The sequence below is a fragment of the Vicugna pacos genome, chromosome 9 (assembly GCF_048564905.1).
Source record: "Vicugna pacos chromosome 9, VicPac4, whole genome shotgun sequence".
NCBI lineage: Eukaryota > Metazoa > Chordata > Mammalia > Artiodactyla > Camelidae > Vicugna > Vicugna pacos.
The window spans coordinates 29,176-53,652 of NC_132995.1; the positions used below are offsets into that span (position 1 = coordinate 29,176).

At 52.0% G+C, this 24,477-nt stretch overlaps 1 pseudogene; it reads left to right on the forward strand.

Annotated features, from left to right (window-relative positions):
* The first annotated feature begins 1,843 nt into the window (after positions 1 to 1,843).
* LOC102525430 (polyadenylate-binding protein-interacting protein 1 pseudogene) lies at positions 1,844 to 2,959 on the forward strand (annotated as a pseudogene).
* The last annotated feature ends 21,518 nt before the right edge of the window (positions 2,960 to 24,477 follow it).

Here is a 24,477-nt window from a genome sequence, read left to right on the forward strand (position 1 = left end):
GTGTTAGGCAATAGGCAGCCAGAGTCAAATGTTAGATAATTTGTACAATAAAGGGGCAGATAATTTATGTGATGAAGTAGACCACTGTTGCTACTTAACATTCTCTTCCCAAATCTAAGGTGATTCAAAGGTAAATAAGGAAACAATTGAATTCTTTGGGAATGGAAGCAGAGAGCAAAAAAGTATCTTTCTGTTGCTGTTTCTTTCTTTAAGTCAAAAATTTCCACTATAAAGGTGAAGAAATTGAAGCCAGAGAGAAGAAAATCTGCATGTAAGGTCCAAATCAGTGCGTTGAGATCTCTGATATACTAGCCTGAGACTAGCCCATTACTATAAGCAACTAGAAAGATGACCAAACATATGAAGCAAATGTTTTCAGAAACTGCATATCGGGTAGAAAGGACTGTGGTCCTTGAGGGAAGAGAAATAAAATGGTCCTACTGTGATGGTTTAAATAGGCCCACAAATTCTTTGATCATTTCTCCAAGAGGGAGAGCTTAATTCTTCTACCTTTGAGTGTGGGCTGAATTTAGAGTTTTGCACTTAACAAACAAAAAAAATCACATGACATAGCCAGAAATAGAAATGAAAATGCTACATGATATCACTTATATGTGGAATCTTAAAAAAAAAAAAAGGACACAAATGAACTTAACGACAAAACAGAAACAGACTCACATAGAGAACAAACTTATGGTTACCAGGGGGCAAATGGGGTGGAAAGGGATAAATCGGGAGTTAAAAATTTGCACTTCTTGGGGAGTGATGGAAATGTTAGTGATCTTGATTGTGGTGGTGGTTTCATGAGTGTATACACCTATCTAAATTCATCAGATTGTACATTTGAAATATGTGTAGTTTACTGTACAGGAACCATATCCCATTAAATGTGTTAAAAAATAAAAATTAAACAAAAATTAAAAAGCACATGATGTCTTGGAACCTTGGAGAACAGGTCTAAGGCACAGGATATTCCTCCTTGCTGTCTCTCTCGGTTCACAGACTCTGGGGGATGCCTGGAGCCACACAATGTGAGCACACTCAAGCAAACACATGTAGGGAAACAGGAGGAACTGCCCTCCACCAGCAATAATGTACCAGGCAAAGGAGTAACACTCACCTTAGAGACAGACCCTCCAGCACCAGATGATAATGATGATGACTTGGCTGCAACCTCATGAGAGGTCGTGAGTCAAAACCACCCAGCTAACCTCCTCCTGGATACTGAACCCACAGAAATTGTGGGAGAACATAAGTGTTTACTAAGTTGATAAACTGCATGGTAACTTGTTAAGCAGTATTACATAACTCATATGAATTTCAGTACAAAAAGCAGTGGGTTGTTATAACCAAAAACTTAAAATGTGGGAATGGCTTTGATATCAGGCAGTAGGAGAAAGTGACAAGGATTTCAGAAGTGTTAGTGAAAGCTTGACGTGGTGTGAACATACTATTAATAGAAGTCCTTTGAGGAGGCTGTTGGTGAGGACTTAAAGGATAGTATCAAAAAATCTGACTACAAACTAAAGGAAAGAGGATCTTTGTTATATAGTGTCAGAAAGTTTAGTAACACTGTTCCTACAGTCATGTGGAAAGTTCAAAATGAGACCAAGCATGGGGTGAACTAGCTAAGATTTCCAGAAAATACTGAGTGTCTTCTAGCTGCTTCTTCCTTGCTGCTTAAACTAAATGGCAAAAAGGAGAGAGACAGCTAAAAGGACTATTAAACAAAAAAGGGGCCAGGATGTGATGGTTTGGGGAATTCCCTGTCTCTCCAGATAACATAACATGCTAAAATTTAGAAATGGACTATAGGCACTTCTCTCCAAGAACCACCCTGTAGGGGAGCCCTCCTGGGAACAAGCCAAGTTCACAGGTTGACACCCCATTGCAGAACTCAGGGTCAGCACTGGCTAAGCCCTGGGTGGTTGTGGCCCCTTATTCACGTTAAAGCTGTCTGTGAACATCCCAAATTTTACCCTCCAATGTGTTCCTCTAATTATACAGAATCCTACAAGGATGGTTGTGAGGATTATCCCACTCTATACGAATATGTTCAGGACTTTTTGAATCATCTTACAAACCATTTCATAGGTTTGGAAACTGAAACTGAATGGTTTGCAGAGACAGTGAATGGCTATGTTACAATAGATGATGTTTTGCAAGAACACAGGGAAGTCACATGTCAACAGGCCATGTTTACCTAAAATCCTCTTATATGGGAGCTAGCAATTGGCAACTTCCAGACAGTGGCAGTTTCCACCAATTGCTACTTTAAAGATAATTAATATGAAGTAAAGGAACAAGCTTCAAAAAGAATGAAGTGATTTGAAAATGACTGCATACACTTATACTTTTCCTGGAAGAACTTTACCTTAACCTGGAGATCAAGGGAACAAGTGGACCAGGTTATGAGAGCAGGTCTTCTTCAGGAGTTTCTAGATGCCCTTTTTTCTAACCCTCTGGACAAAAAGTTCATTTGTGTAGTACAGTTACTGAAGTTGACAGCGTCAATTTGGAAGATGTTGGAAGTAAAAAGGAAAGATTGGTATGGAAGAAATTATTCAGATAATTGAAAATGTCACCCTAGATGCAAATGGCCACAGAGATATAAATCTGATGCTAATAAAACTTGTAGAACTCTGATCAAGTAACTTGGGTAGAATCCATGCAACCTCAACAGAGAAACAACACCTGAAAGTGAGACTATTTTGAGTGAACCAATATTCTATGAATTCTGATGGCTTTCCTTTCCCTGCAGTTGATCCAGATTATCAGGAGAAATGTTGAGAATTACTTGAAAGAGAAGACTTTTTTTCCAGACAATGAAGAAAATGAAACAGATTTATCAGGGGCTGGTGATCCACACTTGGATGATACTGATGATGAGATGGACTCAGAGATCGAAGAAACTTATGAAAAGTTTGATTTGGTATCAGAGCATAAGCAAACACAGTAAAGCTAAATTTCAGCGTATCAGTTTTATAAAGCTATTTAGCTTATGGTGATTTAACAGAACATAGGACAGCAAGAACATGTGTTACTCTTATACCAAGTTAAGGAAGTTGAGTTATGTTGCTAATGTACACAACTTTAACTTTGTTTAACAGTATCTCCCAAATTAACTTTTATTATCTTCCCCTGGGGATAAAAAGGATTCTAAACAAAGATAAAATGCAGGGCATGGTCAGGAAAACATATGTGACTAGAAAACCTTTTGTTAAGACAGCAGAAATATCAAAGTGGTGCCTCAGAGGACATTAACAATGCAGTTAGACAAAAATCTCATTTAAAAAACCCACTCATGAAGTAAGCCAGAAAGAGAAAGAAAAATACCATATGAGATCGCTCATATGTGGAATCTAAAAAACAAAAACAAAGCATAAATACAGGACAGAAATAGACTCATGGACAGAGAATACAGACTTGTGGTTACGGGGGGGGGGGCGGGGTAGAGGGTGGGAAGGGATAGACTGGGATTTCAAAATTGTAGAATAGATAAACAAGATTACACTGTATAGCACAGGGAAATATACACAAAATGTTATGATAAATCACAGAGAAAAAAAATAAAATAAAATAAAATGTGAATTCCTTCAAAAAAAAAAAAAAGATGATCCTGAGACCAAAAAAAAAAAAAAAACCCACTCATATCAAATACGGAGTTCTAAGTAGCTAGTGAACTCCGCCATCTTGGCCCCCTCTCCAGTGAATAGTCCTAAAGGCCATAGACTGTCAACTTTCATTTGAAAAACAGGCAATTCTGAATTTTTTCACAATTATACAACTTCAGAATTTTTCATACAACAGAAAAGACACAGATACATCAAAATGTTGAAATATCAGACTCTGTTGCCCCAGGTTCATACCCCTGACTCTCCCTTGACTAGAACCCAATTACTCTTATCTAAGTTTCAGGAGGAAGCTGCATAGACAAACACAAAAACTGATTAGAACCAACTCTGCCCAAGACTACAGAGGATCTGACTTCCAGTCGACCATTAGCCTTATTACAGGCTCATTGTAATGTATTAGCATGCTAAATGACACACCCACCAGCACCATGTCAGTTGACAATTGCCATGACAACCCAAAACAACCATACAAAGATTGAAAAGAATTTGCATCAGTGTAGGGTCCAATGACATTCCTGTTAAGTCATGAATATTACTCCCATTCTTTCCAATCTCCACCCACCCCACCCGGACCAGACCCCCTACCCTCGCAACCTGCCCCTTCATTTCGACCCTCCTATATATTTGGTGTCTCCAACCTACTTGGGTTGAGAAGTTGATTTGGGAGCTAGGTTACCACTTTGCCAGTCTTTGGCCATTGAATAAAGCTTGTGCTGTTCCAGTCTCAGCATCTGTCTCATTGGTTGTGCTTATCTGATCAGAAAAAGAACCTCTCTGGCTGAGGCAAGGGGTCATGGCCTGGGACCCAGGCACGGGTCCAGTCAACCGATTCGGTAACAAACTGGAGTGAGAAGCAAGAGGATGCCAGGCTGGAAAGGCCTTCCCACCAGGTGGAAGGGGGAATGGCTCTCAAGCCCTGGGGCTGACAGGGAAGTCACAGAAGTTCAAAGATTTGGCTGGGCAGAAACCTGGGGTTAAGGCGCAGATGTCCCTGGCGCCAGGTGACCATCTCTGACATGAAAGCCCAGATGCCAGGGGAAAGAACCCAAGGCCCCATGGGAGCACACAGAGATGCAGTCCAGCTGGCAGCAGGGGGAGTCCCCTGGCCTCAATCCGCCCTGCGGAAACTGGGGACAGGCCCATGCAGTGAGGTTTGCCCAGGCTGCTGCAGGCCCACGCTCACGGGTCCTGGTTGCCCATTTTCAAGGGAAAAAAAGAAGAGCAGGAAAGAGTGGCGCCAGAGTAGCCACCAACCAGGTAACAAACTGCAGGCTCAGAAAAGATGCCTCTGCTACCAATGAACCAGATTGAAGTAGCGGGTGAAACTCTGGGCTTTGAAGTCCAGGGAGGTGTGGAGGATTCTGGGTGCTGTAGTCCCAGGATGGCGGGGTGGGGCGCAGAGGATTCTGGGTATGTAGTCCCCGGATGAGAAGGCACGCTGAGGATTCTGGGTGATGTAGTCCCAGGAAGTGGGCAGCTGAGGATTCTGGATGCTATAACCCCAGGATGGAGGGCAAAAGTGGGAGCATACCAAGGGTTCTGGGGTGCTGTAGTCCCAGGCTACACAGGGGATTCTGAGTGCTATGGTCCCAGGCCCCTCAAGACGCTTTGGTCGCCATCCCTATTCCCCATCTGTCGTGCTGACAAGCAGGGCTCCCAACTCCTTTTTCCATGTGCTTGTACTGCAGGGAAGGAGGGTTGCGCATGGCCAACCCTGTGGCTCAGTAAGCGAGGCCTAGGGAGGCAGGAAGCGCTTTCAGGCCTCAGGCCTAGTATTTCTGCTAGGGGGAGGCAAGGAGACTCCAAAAGCACACAGGGGAAAGGAGATTGAGCATGGTGCCACCTAGGCTCTAGAGGCGCGCCGCTGGGGCAGTCAGTGCTTGTGTTTTCTAGGCCTGCCAAGTAACTGAGGCTCTTAACATGTTGGGATAGCAGCTTTTTCTTGGGTCGGGGCGGAAGTGCCCAGTAAACTTTGAGTGTTCTTTGGCTAGAGGTGGAGCGGACTAGGCCCAGAGCAATACCAGAGGGAGAGGGTGTTTACATCCCTGAGACCTGGGGACTAAATACAATCCAGCATCCCTCTTGCTCTGAGGCTGCAAATTGTGCTGTGGGTTGTAGCAGAGCAGGACCCCACTGGGCCTTCTGGGGACAGATCCCCCGCCCCACACCCTCTGCTTTCCCTCTGCGCTGAAGTACCAGATAACAGTATCAGATGCACATTCCTGAGTTGTTTTACAGATACTGAAACACCCACCAAATGGAAGACACTATTTGATGACCATAAGCATTTAGCCATCAGACCTACTGTTACCCAAAGACTGATAATGTTAACCTCTGTGAAACTGCCCTATTACCTGACCATCAACCAGAGAATTGTGCATGAGTTGATCACAAATCCTGGGACTCCTCTCCCTCATCTTGCCTTTAAAAATGCTTTGCTGTAATCCCTCATGGAGTATGGATGAGCTGCTCTGGACTCCTTGTTTGGAGCCCTGCAATAAATGCTGCATTTTCCTTCCTCACAGCCCAGTGTCAGCAGACTGGCTTTACTGCACACTCAAGTGGTGAGTAAACCCAGGTTTGGTTCGGTAACAGGGTTAGCAACTTCACTGGGGTATTCTGGATAAGGGCTAGGCTCAGGGTTAGGTCGGGGCAGGCTCTCCTTGGGACAGTCAGTCTTCTTTATGCAGGGAGGATGGTGCTGCCATGAGTCCTAACAGGGTTTTTTTAAGATGTGGATGCGGGGCTCAGCTTGGGGCAGTCATCCAAGTTTAAATAGTAGAAATGAATTCATACCTGCAAGCAGCAAGTTTAAGAGTAGGCTTGGATCCGGCAGGATGAGGGGCTCACACTCTCACAATGTGACCTGATCCTTCTCCAACCCTATATGCTGGTAAGTGCCTTTGGGTGGCCCCAATCACAGCTGCAGTCTCTCTCACTGCATCCAGGGGTCCCCAGAAACTCCAGGCTGACACCAACTCATTGTCTACTATACTGGCAAAGGTTTCTTCTTCCCTTGTGTTCCACAACAAGTCATGGCTTTAAATGCCTTTGGCCTGCCTTGCACGATATTATCATCCTTAACCCACCAGAACACCAAGAGGATGGAACTTAAGATTGGCTAGGCATGGATCATACACCCATCTTCAAGGTGGGTGAAAGGTAGGGTCAGCCCTCTGGAACTGTTTGGACTGGAAGCAGGTGAGATGTAGCTCCCAAAGGAAAACTGAGGTGCTGGACCTGGGCATGAGAACAGATGCTGGGTGACGGACAGCAGCAGATTCCCGTCACTCACCACCCACTGCACAGCTGCAGAATCTGAAGACCAAGGAAGAAAGGGGTTCAGACTTAGGGCCAGGGGCTGCAGCCACCCATCCAGTGCTCCTGCTGCCCTCCCACAATAGCAAGAAGCTCTTCCACTTGCTGAATAAGCAAGGTTGCCCTTGGTGGTAAACGCTGGGCTCTTGCCTTGGGTGTCAGGTCCTTACATCTCAGAGACTGGCCAAGAATAGCTCATGTGCACAAAAAAGACACATAGACCTCACTGGTGTCCCTGGGAGTTGGGAGCTCAGGAGTCACGCCTGCCCCCTGCCCACATTAATCACCTGTCTCCACAGAACAAACATGCTCATTTTCCAGTCTCCTTTCTCTCTCTTTTACTAAGAGAAGAGAACAAATACTAGGGTAGTAAGGATATTCCTATTCAATGAAGAAGCAGGAGGCTCAAGAATTAATCCATAACATGGAATCTGCAGTTGGCTGGTTTTCCAGAGGCCACAGGGACTGGGCCCTGGAGGCATGTGGTTCTCAAAGACCGTGTGGCCTCAGTGTGAAGCTGCCTGTTGGCAGGTCCAGTTCCTCCCATATCTTTGATTCTTAACAAGTATGAATGTTAAAGTTTCATTACAAGCAGAAGACCAAATGACTGCAAGGCCACGGTCCACTCTATAGTTGCTGTGGCCAAGGCCACACTCAACGTTTGGAAGGTTATTACCTGTCTTGGCAGCTAAGAGGCTTTGAGGGAGGGGATATTTGTCTCAACATGGATGTTGGTAAGTAAAACATCCCAAGAGACTGTCTACCCTGCCTATTCAATTGTCCAGCAGCATGGTCAGCTCAGTAATTGCCCATAGGGGCTTGACAGAACCCAGGCTGGCCTGAGCTGGAGGACCGCAGATGCCCACCTAAGTCATCAGAGACCAAGGGCTATTCTGCCTGAGACTTGGTTTTCTACTGCTGCCCACTTAGATGGGACAGAGGATCCATCCAGTCCCAGGAGGACCCACCAGCCCTTAAGAAGGCAGCACCTGGGGGCTGGCAGCTCAATGTATGAATCCACACACGTCTACTGCGTGCCCAGCATGTCGGGGCTGTGCTGGACCTGGGGCTGCCCAGGCAGAGTAGGGCCAGCACCACCCTCCCATGTGGGAGGGCAGAGGGAAACCCTGTGTGACATCTGAATCCCTAACAACTCTTGACTGAGGTTGAGTTGGATTTGAAACAGTCTGTGACTAAAGCAGACATTTTATTATTCTATCAGAGCCCAGAAAGGGGGTGTTAAAAAAAAAACAATGGCCCAGCTCAACCCCACACTCAAGTGTGAACCTGGGTAAATCCTGTCCATCCTGGAGGCCTCAGAGAGAAGGAGGGGGAAGGAGGGGAATGGAGGAAGTGGGCTATATATGCCTAAACTGAACACTAACTTCTAACCGTAATGCCTAACCTCTAAGCCTAACCCCTGACAACCCTAACCTTTGACCTCTAGACTCTCATCCCTGAGCCCCATCCCTGACCCTAACCTCATGGCGATCCTGTCTGCTCTTAATTGTTTGCACTGTTATCTATATTGTAGACTTTGTCCTCACCTGCTCTGCTTCAACTGCAGTCTGTTCCTTTTAGGATAGTTTATAGCCTTCTATCTCCTGCCTCTCTCCCCGAGTAACGTATCTAATTCCCTTCTCTGCAGCAGGGGAGGGACAGGGACCGACTTCCCCCAAAGGGACACCTGTTCTTCCTGAGCAGGGTGCTGAGCTGGAGTGGCAGCCTGTTCATCATGGCACAGACTCCAACCCCCACAGGTGCCCTGGGCTGAGGGAGATGGGGCCCTGTACTGTCATCATGCTGCACCTGAGGCAGAGCCTCTGCCCCATGGGCGGAGACGGCATGGAGAAAGGAGCCTGGATTCTTGGCTGGGCTGACCTAGAATTAAGCCTCTGTAACAGTGGCTGGCGATCAGACTTCATTCCCAATTTTAGAGGGACAAACTCATAAACACATAATTACAATTAAATTTAAATTTTCGGAATAAGAAATGTGCAAACATCTGGAGGAAGTAAGTAATCTCACGGAATATGTGAAGGTTGTCCAGAGTCCATGATATCTGAATTAAGCTGGAGAGTGAGGAGACCAGCAGGAGGAAAGCCAGTGGGTCACAATGGCTAAGCCACTCCACACACCTCTCAGTGCACCCATCACCTCACTTGAAAAGGCTCCACTGTTCTCAGACTGGACAATGGAAGGGACACCTGGCTACATCCGCAGCATCTCTGCTGGTCAGAGGCCTCAACTGGACAAATCGGTGGTGCAGTCCTGGCCAGCCATGATGAATCTGGACTGTCTGTTGGCTCAGGACTGCATGTCATGAGGTCCACCAGGCAGCAGGCCCCAGCCCCACAAACACCACAGGCTTCACCGCAACACCTTTCTTCAGAAGGGATGCAGCTTCTGCTGGACAGTGCTGACAGAGCTTCCTGTCACGTCCTCCCACTACTCCCTCAGCTCTGCCTGCACCCCATGCTCCCCCCGCCAACCATGCTCACCTGGGCCTCAGGCAGCACTTCCTGCATCCTTCAATCTTGACGTAGCAGTGAAAGCTGGGGTTGCCTCTGACGGGGGACCAACAGCCCTCCCTCATTCCCAGTGCAAACATCAAATCGCTTCAGCTGGCGAAGTGAGAGGGAACATTTCTTCTCTCGTAGTTTGGCGTTTTTCACTTGTTTGACTATCTCGCTTGTCACTTGTGAAGTGCATGGGACTGTCCTCTTTTTAGACGGCAAAAGCTTAAAACAGTGACAGAACTGGCATCACACCCTAGGTTCTCCCTGGACACAGCTGGGAGCTGTGACAATGGCACAGAGGTTTCAGTTTCTGGAAAACACGCAGCCAGGCCTCCCTGCCAGGGCAGCTTGCCCTCACTGGACGTCTAGATGGGGATGGACCACACACCCCACAGCCACGTGACTCATCCCTCATCTGATTAATATGCCCAAGGTGGCTTTAAAGCCAGTCTCTCCTCTGACTCTGGCTCTACACTGAGTGGTGCAGAGAGCCACACAGGAGCTACCCAGCAGCCCTGGTCTGGTACACCCACAGGGCCACTCCCAGGAGAGCCCAGAGCTGTGGGGCCCAAAGAGGTCCAGAGAGCTGGGGCAAAAGAGTTGCCAGCTCAGGTGTAAAGGTCCAGCCAGCAGTGACTTCTTGTTTCCTGTGTGTGATCTGAGGTCAGGCTGGGCATACCTCAGCCAGGTGTGCAGAGGTGTGTACGGACAGCAGAGGGGAAACACAAGGGCATCTGGGATCCCCATCAAAACCCACAAGCCAAGTTTAGCCCTTGACCAATCTCCTGGCCTAACCCACAGCACCCCCCACCCCCACCAATTCCTGCGGAAGGAAGTCAAGCTCATTTAAAGGCTTCCTCTAACAAGGCCCCGTGTATGGAAACAAGGACCACTCACCTGAGGACCTGTGTGTCCTGCAGGAAGACCAACCCTAACCCAAAACCCACATTGTTACCCAAATGGGTCACATCTGTGCAGGCTGCCTTCTGTGGGGCACTGAGTGGCTTCCAGTCATCCCATGTGGGATTCAGGGCCTTGTCTCCAAATGTCACCACTGCCTAGAATGAGCCCAGGTCCACAGGAAGAAGAGTCAAGAGGACAAGGCAGGAGTCAAACAGAAACCGGTGGAGAGAGGGCACACAGGCCGGAGAGAGACAAGAAGAGAGGGAGAACTCGCACCAGGTGTGGCCAGGCTGTCTGTAGCTGTGAGGACTCCCCGCACTGGGAGCAGGGGACCTGGCGAGTTTGCTGCCTTGCTAGCTGCCCCACAACAGGGTGGAGTCCCTCCTCCCTCTCCCCAGCAAGTCAGCAGGGCACAGACCATTTCAGAGAACAGAACATGGTGACGAAAAGCACCCAGGGCCCCGGAGGAATGGAGCAGGCAGGTGTGTGGCCAGGCACTCCTTCCACCCAGACCTACTCTCTGGATCCTGAGTCTCATCTGGGGCCAGCCTTTGCTTCTGCAGGTCCTGAAGCCCAGGTAAAGGGTCGGAGGACCAGAAAACCAGCAGAACCCCTCTCTGGACTGGATGTCCACCACCTCCATGAGCCCCATGTCTGAATTCCAGGAGAGCTCAGAGCAGTGAGCAAGGAGCCAGGAATATCTGCCAGAAGCCTGGCTTCCTTGTGGACTTCCACCAAGGGACCGAGTATGCATGGTCCAATAGGCCAACGGTGCGATGAGATCACTTGAGAACTCATCAAGGCTTTCCAAATGGTGTATTTGAGAAGTTCACTTGAGATAATAAATTATTTGCTGACAAAAAAAAATTTGAGGAGTTAATAAAACAAAATGGAAACATGCAGACCAGTGTAACTTCCACGGGAAAGATGTAAAGGGAGGACCCCTTCTCCCCCACAAAATCCGGAGGCCTCAGAACTCCCAACCCCACCGCTGTGAGCGCGCGCACACACACTACTTGCGGCCTCTCTCCTTGAAGAGCTCTTGGTAGCAGCTGACAGCGTTGTTCACACCCCTGAAGACGCCGAGACTGCACTCCAGGTTGGGATCATTGTCCCTGAGGATCTGCAGGCCAGCATCAAAATGTGCTAGGGCCTTGGCCAGGTACCTGGCCGTCAGCTGGCCGGGGGTGGGGGGGAGCCAAGCTGTCCTCGCCTTCCTCCCCAGCTGCCCGCTCCTACTCCAGCCCCACCAGTTCCTCATTGGACAGGTCAGCGCCCTGGCTCTGCAGCAGCTCCACCACATCCGCCTCCACCACCTCGCTGAAACCCACACAGTGCGCCAGCGCCGCAACGTCCCACCGGATCTGCGAGAGGGTTTCCACCTGCCGGCTGCCAGCATCGTGCTGGAGGCACTCGGGCCACAGCTTCCGCCAGCCCCCATTCAGCGCCACGGAAGAGACCTCCTCCCAGGACTCGGAGATGTTGTACACAGCGTCCAGGATGCTGTAGTCCCTCCAGAAGTCCAGGACCGCCGACTGCTCACCTGCACTTCCCGCCCGTGCTCTCAACAGGCGGAAGAGCTTCCGCAGGTAGCAGGCCTTGAAGGTGGCAACCACGTACTGGGTCATGGGCTGGAGGAGGGCCGTGGTGTTCTTCGGCAGGTACTCCAAGCGCACGTGGTCAGAGAGGTCGTCCAGGTTCGTGGGCCGGCCGGGAGCACTATCCAGGATGAGCAGCGCTTTATGCCGGAGCCCGTGCTGGGCGCAGTACCTCTCCACAGGGGGACAGAAGTACACAAACCACTCCTGGAAGAGGCTCATGGTGACCCAGGCCTTCTTGTGCGAGCGCCACAGCATTGGCAGGTTAGGCTTGGAGAAGCCCCTGAGGGCACGTGGGTTCTCCAAGGGGTACACCAGCAGCGGCTTCAGCTTGAAGTCTCCGGCTGCGTTGCCACCGAGCAGCAGGGTCAGGAGATCTCGGGCGGCTCTGAGCCCAGGGGCCGGCTTCTTGGCCGGGGAAAGGACCGTCCAGTCCGGCAGCCACCTCCAGAAGAGCCGGGTGTCATCCACGTTGAACACCTGCTGGGCCGTGTAGCCGCCCTCCAGGATCACCCTCCACAGCAGCACCGGGTACCTGCGCATAGCCTCTGCATCCACGTGCGCCGCCTCGCCACCAGCCCCCGGGGTGGCCAGCCCGTGCCACGCCTTGAAGCGTGCGAACCAGCCGCGGCTGGCTCCAAATGTCTCAGACTCAGCACCCCCGCCCTGCGTCTGCTTGAGCTCCTGGAACAGGCTGCAGGCCTTCTCCTGGATGAGCACCACGTTAACCAGCACATTGCGCTGGTTCTGGTCCTCGATCCACACGCTCAGCAACCGCTCCATGTTCTCCATCACCAGGCTGCAGCTGCGCATCAGCTTAGTGGCCGCCTGCGGGGTGGCTGCCTGGGAACTCGCTCGGATCTTGTCCCTGTTGTCACAAATGGTGGCCACGGTGGAGGTGGAGAGTCCCAGGGTCCTCCCGATTCTGCTGAGCTTCTCTCCAGCTTCGAAGCGCCGTAGCACCTCTAGCTTCACCTGCAGGTTGATGGCCTTATGGTTCCGCTTGACGCTTCGGCGCTGGCCTGCGCTCAGCAGCCTCTTCATGGGGGTCTTGAGGCCAGCATCCCTCTCTCCGGGCCCAGGAAGAGAATATTTGTTCCCATCCCATGCCTGCTGACTTCAGGGCATCTCGGCCCTGACCTGCCATAAAATGGGGAGACAACGTTTACTGGTGGGAAGTGCTGATGGGACCCAGTAAAACCAAGAGATCACTCACTAGTCTCTCTCAAGGTAGGAGATCTGGGGCCACATCTAGTCACAGTGTTCACTTCCCACTGGATGAATTCCAGCCCCGTGGACTAGAGCTTCATCCACAGGATTGCAGCAGACCTCTGAAAACCCAGGACCACTTCATGAGGATGCCCCCAACTGGCAACACCATCCCAAATCACCTACCTGCCAGCTTCCTGAAGGGCCCAGGGTGGCAGGTGTCAGAGCAAATACAGACACCAGAAACAAACAGCACCTCATCCCAGGCCAGGAACAGACAGTGACTGTGCATAAACCCCAGCTCTGAGCTCCGGGGCAGCCAGGCCAAGAGGGGAACCAGCTGTCCAGGTACAGCAAACACACTTCACAGCCCTGAGCTTGCAGAGACCTCAAGCAATGTAATTAAGGGGGTCAGGATCCATGGGTTTTGTTCTGCTTCTGTGGGTGTGTTGGTTTTGATTTGTTTCCGGAGGAAATACCTGTGTATGTAAATTACCCAGACTGGCTCCTGGAGCAGCAGGCAAGGAGCACATCTTCCCCTGTGTCCTTTCACAATGGGGTAGACCAAGCACCTTGTTCTTCCAGGAACAGCATCTCTCAGAGCCCAGCTCTGCACTCATGATCTGTGCTGGGAATTTTACCATAAAGCAGCAGCCAGCAGGATATCTGCAGGGCCCCACTTGGGCAGATCTGGGCAGAGTTATTGCAGGCCTTCCCAGGAATTGCATTATCTCGGGAAGACCCAGGTGGGGAGGGCCAGAATATAGCCCACTCTCCCACCTCACCTGGCCAGAGACTCCAGCTGTGCTCCTTGGCTAATCTGTCCTCCATCCATGTGTGACCAAGTCGCTCTCTCCCTAGGGAAGCCCCCAGGATCACAAACAGGCAAGTGCCCTGTGCCACAGTGATGAGCTTTGGTCCCTATCTCTCAGGGCCATCTGGACAGCAGAGGGTAGAAGAGAAAGAGGGGCAGCAGCCAAGACAAAGGTATGTGTCCGGGAATGAGAAATGGACGGTGGCCCAAGGGCCCCAGCTGGGCTGGACAACGGCCTCCAACAGGGCCACTAAAAAGAACAGGTGGAGCTGCCTGTGCTACCAGAAGGGACCCCAACACGAGACAAAGTGCAAACAGTGGGGCTCTCTTTGGAAACGTCTGTGCACCGCATGTGTGCACATAAGAGAAGGGAGGAGGGCATACAATGGTGAACAGTTGTTATTCTCCAAGAGGTAGACATGTGAGGCTTCAACTTTATATACTCTTGTTAAGGTCTGAATTACTTTATAATGCAAACACGTTACATTAAAAAAAAACTTTTTTTAGTAAATGGGAGGACAGATAATGACCGGTGTACCTCTTCTATCTCTGTGCAACAGAAACTACAACAAAATATAATAAGATGCACCCTAGGGTGGACAGTGAGCCGGAGAGGACGAGCCTGCTGGGGTCGGGGCCAGGGCTGCCCAGAGGCTGAGAGAAGCAAAGATCAAAACCAGCCCAGGAGGCACAGCTGGTGCCCCTGACATGGCAGAAGCCCCAGCCCCCCACAGGCCAGCATGGTCAATCCTGCCCACAGATATGTCCTCTGGGCCTAACCGATGCCATTTTCAATTGTGAACTGGGTGCCCTCAATGAAAACCTGGATTCCAGCTCTCCTGGCAGCACCATCTGCCCCCAGCTAGAAGCAGCCAAGACCAGGCAACCAAGTCCGGGCCTCAGCCTTGCTCCTGGGCCTTTGGGTTGGTGCCCTGGGGACAAGCACCTACTCTGTATTCAGATGGAATGAGCCTGGGGGCACCGATCCAGCCCAAGGAGCTGGTAAGGTTGCAGGGCTGAGCTCGAGGGTGAGAGGTGGGAGCGGTGGGGGCTGAGCCCAGCTCCTGAATGGGACCCCCCCCCCGCCCCACCACAGCCCAGCCCAGGGTGAGGAAGGGTTGGGGGTAGTTTTAGCAGGATGTGGCATCTGACTCGAGGACTCACAGCTCACCTGAGCTCCTTCCGTGAAGGGCTTAGCGAGCTCTGCCAGGTCTCCAGACTGCTGGTCCTCAGGAGGGGCCTGGGTCAGTGCCGAAGGGAGAGGATTGTTAGAGGGGACAAAGGGTCAGGCACCCAAGCCAATGAATCAATCCTGAGGTCAACACATGGCAAGTGTCCTCGAGCATTCTCTGCACCAGCTTGGGCTAGACACTGGCCTGGAACGGAGCTGGATAAGACAAGGACCTGCCCTCTGATTCACACATGACACCCTGCTGTTACAGAAATGACAGGCCAGCAAGAAACAAGCACCACTCGGAGGGTTGGAGTACTCAGATTTATTACGCCAGCGGGCTCAGAGGGGCTTCTGCTCCGAAGCTCTGAGAACCTCCAAGACGTGTGTGTGAGGTTTTATAGGGTTAATTACAAGCTTGGGGTATTCAGCCAATAGGCATGAAACAGCTTAAGCAGCATCATTATCACAAAAGTACAGGCAGGGAGGCAGCAAACCAACATTTCAAGGCCAGATATGTCTCTCTGAAAATCCAGCTGGCTAGCAAAAAAAAAAACACATGAACAGGGAATCAGCAAACCGACACTAATTAACTTAGATTTACAAGTTATCCCAGCAGAATTTAGATCAGTAATCCAACACTTGTTACACTTAGATTTGTGAGTTATCTTGTTAGCCTAGCCCGGCTTTTCCTTCACACTGTCCTGGGAACACGCAGCCCCATTCTGCTTCACAGCCGCACACATACCTCAAGAGTAAGCCCCAAGCCCCTGAAACCCAAGGCACTGAAACACCAAGGAAAACAGTCACTAGACGCACCCTTCAGCTGCAGCTGCGGTCTCAGTAAAGGGCTGACACCGCAGGCCTGAGCTGTCCAAACCCCGCACGTTCCAAACAAAAGTCTGGCCCTTCACCTGCTCCCAGGAGGGGACCTCTAAGCCCTTGGAAGAGTCTGCCTGAGAAGAACATCTTTGTTTACCTAAGGCCCTGGATCATACCAGATGGCTATGCCAACAACGTGACTTAGGAGCGTGACCTTGGGCCACACCATATCAGTCTGAACCCTGGGGGGTGCTGAGGCTGAGTAACCAGGGTCAGTCATGTTCCACACCTGTGTGACTGACCCCCAGTAAAACCCTGGACAGCACTTCAGGCGAGCCTCCTGGTGGACCAGACCTAGCACATCCTTGCTGGGGAATTAAGCACGACCAACATGACTCCATCAGGAAAGGACACCCAGATCTCATGCCCAGTATCTCCCAGGCGAGGCACCTTTCTCCAGTGTTGACTTTAATCTGTATCCTTTCACTGCAATAAACCACAACCATGAGTATGATACCTTGCTCAATTCTGTGCCTCCTTCAAGCAAATCAATGTGCCTAATGGTGGCCTTGGGGACCCCAAACACACTGCAACAGTGACAGCCAAGGGAGAGCTTGGGATACCACTTTGGATTCCCTGAGCCTCACAGCAGTGCTCTCCAGGAGCTCCTCGAGAAAGCCAGGGCCAGCCCTGCAACACTCTCTCACATAGGCACAGCAAGGGGCCAGCAACAGGCTGAGGTCAGGTAAAGGCACAGAACAAATGTAGGAGTTTTTGTGTAAATGTCAACGGTGGCAAACTTGGAACCACGTGGTTTCCAGGCTGAGTGGCACAAGCATGCTTGCCCCATAGCCTCCACGGGACTGCCAGGCTTGAGTCCACTCAGTGACCAGTGGGCTGCTGTCCCAACATCCACAACGCATGATGCAGAGTCTCTTCTAATAGTGTGTATCACCCAAACATCCCTTCAGCGGGAAGCTGGGAACCCTAAGGAGACAGCGGCTGGCCACGGCTCGGAAGACAGCCCACCTCCAAACGCTGGCATTGGGCTCAGAAGACAGCTCAGCACTGCAGCCAGACAACCCAGGAGGAGAGCAGACCCGTGTGCTCCCTGTCTCCCCTACACCTCACGTTCATGCCTAGGTGGAAACCAGCCCTGTGTGATCAAGGTTTTCCTTGCAGAAGCCAAATCCAGTTTGCAACTCTTCCAACATGTGCAGAACCTGTCCCCCTCAGAGACCCCAGCACCACCCAGCAGTGGCCCCTTATCCTGGTCCCTCCCTTGAGTTTCTGTCACAAGCCCAACCTCTTCCTGGTGTTCCCACAGCTCTAAGGACAGACACAGTCCCTGCTGCCACGACACCTTAGAGCCCTTCTTGTACTTTTTCACTCCTTCAGTGCCCAGGTTATACTCCTTACACTAAATTCTCTATGTGAAAACAAGTGGTGTGTTCGCAGTACCTCAAAGGGACAAACAAACACCATTACCATTTGACCCAGCAATACCACTCCTAGGTGTACAACCAAGGGGAATGTAAATATCTGCTTGCACAAAAAAAAGTATACCTGAGTTCACACAAGCGTTATTTATGACAGCCAAGAGGTAGAAACCACCAAATGTCCATTTACTGATAAGCAGATACACAGTGTGGTACGCCCATACAATGGCATGTTCTTTAGCCACAAAAATAAGTGAGGTACTGACATGCTGCAGCCTGGATGAGCACTGAAAAGATTATGCTCAATGAAAGGAGCCGGCCATAAGAAGCCACATACTATATGATGGCATTTGATAGCATATCCACAGTAAGAAAACACACAGAGACACAAAACAGACTGGTGGCTGCCAATGCACTAGGAGAGGGGAGACTGGGGAGAGATTGCTAAGGGGCACAGAGTTTCTCTGAAGGTGACGAAGTTATGGTATCAGACAGGAGGTGAAGGTTGTAAAACCTTCTGAATATACTCGTGAAAACCCACAAATTGTACAATTTTTTGATAGGTGGGTTATAACTTAAGAAAGCTGCTTTTGTTTAAGTGCTACAGTTTCTACCCTTTAATACAGGCAGCCAAGCGGACCAAAGGAACTGCAGCGACACGTGTGAGTGAACGAGTAAACAACACCAGGGAGAACTGACAGCTGTAGCCAACCGTTCTCCTGCCTGCTGCACTGCTGTCACCTCCTCACAGCATGTGAGCACACGCACAGCCCAAGGTGCAGGAACTGCAAACCACACCAGCCAGGCTGACCTCCCTGCTCACCTCTTCTTGCCTCCACCCACTTCCGGAGAAAGGACACCCTACCTGTGACTAGGTCTCGCTGTCCAGCTCTTAACCCACTGGGCTCCAGCAGGCCAGGGACCTTGCCTATTTCCCTTCCCTGCTGGACCCACAGGGCCTGTGTGCACTTGATGAATTTGCGAGGAAGAAGAAATAGAAGTGAACAAAGGCCCAGTGACCGTGAGCCGGGGTGATGCCATGCCAACCTCAGGCTCACATCTCTGGGAGGCGCAGAGGTTAGAAAAATCTCCAAACACATCGTAACTTCTGAGTCCTCTTCCCGCCTATCAGGACACAGGGGCCTGGGCAGAGCGAGCAGGCATTCAGGGCCTGGGGTTGTGTCCCCTTGCATGTCCCCTGCCCCTAGGCCTCCTGACCAGCCCCACCCCTTGGGGCTCACTGGTCTCCTGCATCTGAGCAAGGTCCTCCACCAGCGCCACAGCCTCCTCGCCACTCTTGGGGTGCTGGGACTCCACCCAGACCCAGGTGTCAGGCAGCAGTGCACCCAGGAACTGCTCCAGCACCAGCAGCTCCAGCATTTGCTCCTTGGAGTGCACCTCAGGCCACAGCCACTGGCAGCACAGCTCTCACAGCCGGGCCAGGGCCTCGCGGGGCCCTGCTGCCTCCTGGTAGTGGAAGCTGCGGAAGCGCTGCCTGTGATCCTTGCCAAGCCCAGGCAACAGGAACTGGGGCTGAGGTGTGGAGGACAGTATAGGGTCCCATGGGGCGGCCTCGTCCTCCTCCATCTTGATGACCATGAGCTCTTCCTGATCGATGGATGCTGGGTCGGCCGCCATGGCAAGCCCTGGGGAGCTGGCCTCCCCTGCCCTCACGCAGGCCACACACACCGTCTTCCCGGGACACACACCCACCCAATCAGGGCCATAGACCACTCACAACCCTCCACCCACGCACACTCTGCAAGGCCACTTGCTGTGAGGGAAACTGTCCCCAAACCTGGCCAGCTGGCAACCTGGCAGGGGACACCTCCAGCCTTGACGTCCCCACCTGCACCCTCAAGAGGACACATCACACTGGGAATCTGGTTGGGAGGACAGGGACACTTTCAGGAGCTCAGGCCAGACTGGGCCAAGGCAGGAGAGCTGCTCCAGGGGACAGAGAGTGAACATGTGTCTGAGAGAACCCTGCCAGTAGCCAAGCAGAGGTGCTGGCGGGAACTAGCAGAGGGTCCAAGCCCAGGAAGGTTCTGAGCAAGTGAAGGATACCGTCTGTGGGGCCCTAGAGTGATATGGGGAACAGATGCAGTGACAGATCAATGCAGTGCAGCCACACAGGCACAGCAAGAGGCACCCCTACACTGGAAGGCCTTTCCCTCATGGCAGACTCCTGTGGGGCCTGGAAGGCCTGGCTCAACTCAACTAGTCAAGGTCAACAATGGACATTGAGAAGGGGGAGAGTATAGCTCAAAAGGTAGAGTGCATGCTTAAGAATGCATGAAGTCCTGGATTCAATCCCTAGTACCTCCTCTAAGAATAAATAAACAACTAAACCTAAATACCTCCCCCCACCAAAAACATGGACATGGAGAAAAGTTCACTCTACAATGCTAAACAAGAAAGCAAACTGTCCCCCTCCTCACCTGACGTGATCCCACCGATTCAAAAATTTTAAACCAACAAACAGGAGCTACTGCTACAAATGTTCAGAAAAGGATAGTGAAACCCACCAAACCTTCAGCTGGCAATTCTGAGGAAAGGAATTGTAGGATGTCTGTTTTTTCCTTTGTAACGTCTGCATTCCATCTGAATTTTTTTTTGCAGTGGCCATTTATTACAATTATAACTTTAAAAAATAATAAAAATCTTTTTTAATGTCAATGCATGTGTTTAAAGAGTGGTCAGGGCTCCCCAGAACCAGGCCGCCCCATTCAACAGCGCCCCCACCCTCAGGTGCCTGAGATGACAGAGGAGAGGACAGACTAGGCAGCGCAATCAGGAAATGCAACTACCAGGGAGATCTTGCAGAGCCTTCGGCCGGGGAAGGATCTGGATTTTAATTTTAATCTCCGAGTGCGGGGAGCGTCGCCGGCCACATTTTCACTCTATGGAAGGACGAGCGCCGGTGCAGCGCGGGAATAAAGAGGGAGCCTGAGCTGCGGAAAACCAGAAGGACTTCCCAGGGGAGGTGAGAAAGTTTAGGGGCAGCTGGGTGGAAAGGCGGACCAAGCGCGTGCACAGGACCATGAACCGACGGAGGACCAGGACTTTTTCCCAGGAAAGGAACAGCGCGGGTCCGCGGGTACAGACTCGGAGGCGTGGCGAGAGCCCAGCCCCATCCGGAACCACTTCCGGGTCAGGACCGGCCCCGCTAGACTCCATATCCCATCAGCCCCCGCGACGCCTTTCCCCTCGGACTTGCTGGGGCTCCTCGGAAGTCGGGTGGTGCTCCTTCGCCCCTGCCGCCCTCTGGCCACGTGCACACTCTACCCCGGGCTTTTCTGACGCCTCTTCGCGTCGCGCCTGGACTCACCGCCAATGGGAGCCACGCGGACGGCATGGAACAACGCCAAGCAGGAACAACGACCAACCACCCTGGGGCCCCAGGACCGGGAACTTCCACCCGTCCCACCGATTGCTTCCGGAGACTTGTGCCCACCCTGACCTTCCCCTTCCCTCACACGCGCCACCCACCTCCCCACATTGCACGCAAGCGCGCGAAGAAGCGAGGGGGGCGGTAACAGATGCTTCTGTGTCTGTGCGGCGACGTCCCGCGCCCGCAAGTGGAAAGTGCGCAAGACCGGCCTTGTCCGCGAGGCCCTCTGGGAAGTGCGGTTCTTGGCCTGTCCAAGGCCCGGCCGAACTGCAGACACTACATTTCCCAGGAGCAGCGGGCACCGGCGCTCCCTTCAGGGGCGTACCAGGGGGCGCTGGTGGTGCGAGTCCCGGCGCCCGGCTGCGCGTTCGCCGAGATTCCGGCGGTGTCCCTGGCTCCGAGGAAACGAGCCCTGGAGCCAGGCGGGCCCACGCGCGCGTCGTCTCCGTCACGCCCTGCCTGCGCGATCTCAAGTCCCGTGGCTCTCCGTGCACTCGACTGCCCCTACTCCTTCTGCCTGGGCACCTGCTCCTTCAGCTGCTGTATCGCACTCAACCCCATCCCGGCTGCTCCTCCCTCCCTGTCCTCAGACCTTCACCAGCCTCACCATGCTGGGCCGCCTCTTGACAGGCCCCTCTCTGGCGCGTGGCATTTTGAAACGACCAGTTTCTTTTTTGTCCGCAACGTCCCCAGCCTCCCCAGAAAGCCTTCTCTATCATGTCCTGTTCTCTGCCCCCGCCTAGGTTCTGGTCCCTCGCCCGTCATAGCCACTGTCACAGAATGCTGCAACCTCAGGACTGGCAGCTCCTAAAGCCAGTCTCTCCCACCCTGGTCTCCCCAACACCAAGCACATTGCAAGTGCTCAAAATCTGTGCAATCTGTTAATCGAGTCAGTCACCAGGGTCCTAAGGAAAGCTCCTTCCCTTCTCTTTGCCATCCCTTTTGCCACTCTCCCTAGGAAAGCAAGCAAGGGGCTTCTTCTGACCTTTCTCTCAGTAAGGCTGGACCCTGGAGCTCCTCCCTGGACTCTCAAGCCCCAGCCCCCTATTATGTGTTGATAACTGGCCCATCACTTCAAGTGTGAGCTGGGACAGAGGTGGCAGGAATCCTTTCCCACATCTTTATTCTTGGCATGCGTGTGTGTGTGTGTGCGCGCGCGCGCGCATGCACGAGCACCCACATGCATGGGTACATGCACGTACCTGTGTTCAAAGAAGTCCAGAGGGCCCTTCTCTCACCACCTGTGGCTCATCTAGCTGGGGCACAAGTACACCTTCCCTTGGTGACTGTTTTGGTGGCTAGTGTGCTACGTCTGCAGTCAGGTGGACACCCTAGAGTGCCTGTTACAGTTTGGGGAGACAGAACAAACTAGAATGAGGGGAGATAACGACTGTTCATGGGGCCAATCCATCAGATTCAGAGCTATAGGTCTAACCTCAGGGAGAGGCTGGGCTGCAGCCAACCTGCTGGGAGGTAGCCCTTGAGCCCTCAGGAGCAGCTGAGATTTTTCCAAAGAGCACTAGATCTGGGAGACCATCCAAGTGACAAAAGGCTCAGCCTCAGATGCTGGAGGGAAGCCAAGACAACCATGGCATAGAAACCCAAGGAAGAAAACATCTCCAAACCACAATTGTTCCTTGGTATCAACAGCCACACACGAGCATAGGCTTGGGCACAGGGAGGGTAGCAGGACCTCAGACAGCAGAGGCCACAGAAGCCAGAAAGGGTGAGGAAGGTGAGCAAGGAGAGTAGGAAACCCTCATCTACAGTTGGCTAGCCATCTGCAGCAACATGGATGAACCTGGAGATAGTCATTCTAAGTGAACTAAGCCAGAAAGAAAAAGAAAAATACCATATATCACTTATATGTGGAATCTTAAAAAAAAACTACAGAAACAGACTCATAGACATAGTAAACAAACTTATGGTTACTGGGGAGGGGAGGAAGGGAGTGGAAAGGGATAAATTGGAAGTTTGAGATTTGCAGATACTACTATATATGAAACAGATAAAACAAGTTTATACTGTATAGCACAGGGAACTATATTCAATATCTTTTAGTAACCTAAAATGAAATAATCTGAAACCAAATTTACATACGTACATGTGTAACTGAAACAATCCGCTATACACCAGAAATTGACCCAACACTGTAACTGACTATTCTTCAATAAAAATAAATACAGTTAGCTAGGAAGGGGCACAGCAGTGCAACCAGAGGTCAGGGTTGGCAAATAATAGAGGCTCCTCTCAGCCCTGGCCCCTCACCACAAGGAAGGCTACCCTGGTGGGCTGTGCTTGGCAACTGCTGTGCTACAGGGTGTGTCTCTGACATGGATGGGCACTCCAGGGCCCCAGAGCTCATCTGCCAATCAGAGAACTCTACCCTCTTGTTCCCCAAGACTGACACTCTGCGTTTTACTGTACAAACATGGCAGTGCATAAGGTACAAGAACCATGGGTGAGAAGTGGCAGTGTCTCTCCTCCAGAAATAAAACATCATCAGATAAGGCTCATCTGAGGTCAGGCCCAAGCCCCAAATCACACAGGACAGCCAAAGAGGTCTGTCCTTCAGGGTTTGTGCCCTTAGCCACTTGCCCACCCTTTGTAGGCCCCGCCTGGGGTGAGTACAGGCTTCCTGCCAATTCCCTCGTTGTCACAATGGGGCCACTTGAGGATGCAGCTGCCCGAGCCTGTCGCCTCTTTTCCCGGTGCAGCTCCCGGAGGCGGGTGAGGGCACAGTGGACACCCCGGGACACCCGCAGGCTACGTTCCCGGTTGGGATCATTCTCTACGAGGACTCGCAGGCCAGCAGCAAAGTGGGACAGGGCCTGTGCCAGGTGCTCAGGGCTCAATGCACCCACACCAGCCTCCTCAGTCCCCACGCCCACCGTGGCCTCCGTGAGATCTGACTCTGCTCTCCTGGAAGCCAGGCATTTCCCTGCCTCCCAGGGCAGCCCAGGGCCACTGACATCCCCATCCTCCACATCCTGGGGGATGCTGCGAGGCAAGGGCTCCCCATGGGCCTGCAGCAGAGGGGTGAAATCGGTTTCAGCCACACCCCCAAGGCCTGCATGGCTGGCTAGCACCACAATGCTACGGCGGAGCTGGGGTACAGCACTGGGCTCAGCAGCACCAGCAGGTACGCATTCAGGCCAGAGCTTTCTCCAGGCACTATTCATGGTGGCGGGCTGCAGTTCTGCCCAGGCCTCAGCGATGTTGTCTACAGCGGTCATGACAGTATAGCTGCGCCAGAACTCCCGCACAGAGGGCCGGTCCGCACCAGTCGTCTCCTGGACCAGCTGGCTGAGTGTGCGGCGCAGATAATGGGCCTTGAAGGTGGCAATGACGCCCTGATTCATGGGTTGGATGAGGGCTGATGTGTTCTTGGGCAGGAACTCCACACGCACATGGGCTGAGAGGCCACCCAAGTGGGCCGGGTGGCAGGGCGCGCTGTCCAGCAGCAGCAGGGCGCGGTGCGGGAGGCCGTGGCTGGCGCAGTAGGTCTCCACAGCAGGGCAGAAGCAGCCAGTAAACCACTCCTGGAAAATGCTGGGTGTCAGCCAGTCATTGCGGTTGGAGCGCCAGACCACAGGCAGGCTGGCCTTGGAGCAGCCCCGGAGGGCACGTGGGTTCTCCGAGGGGTACACCAGCA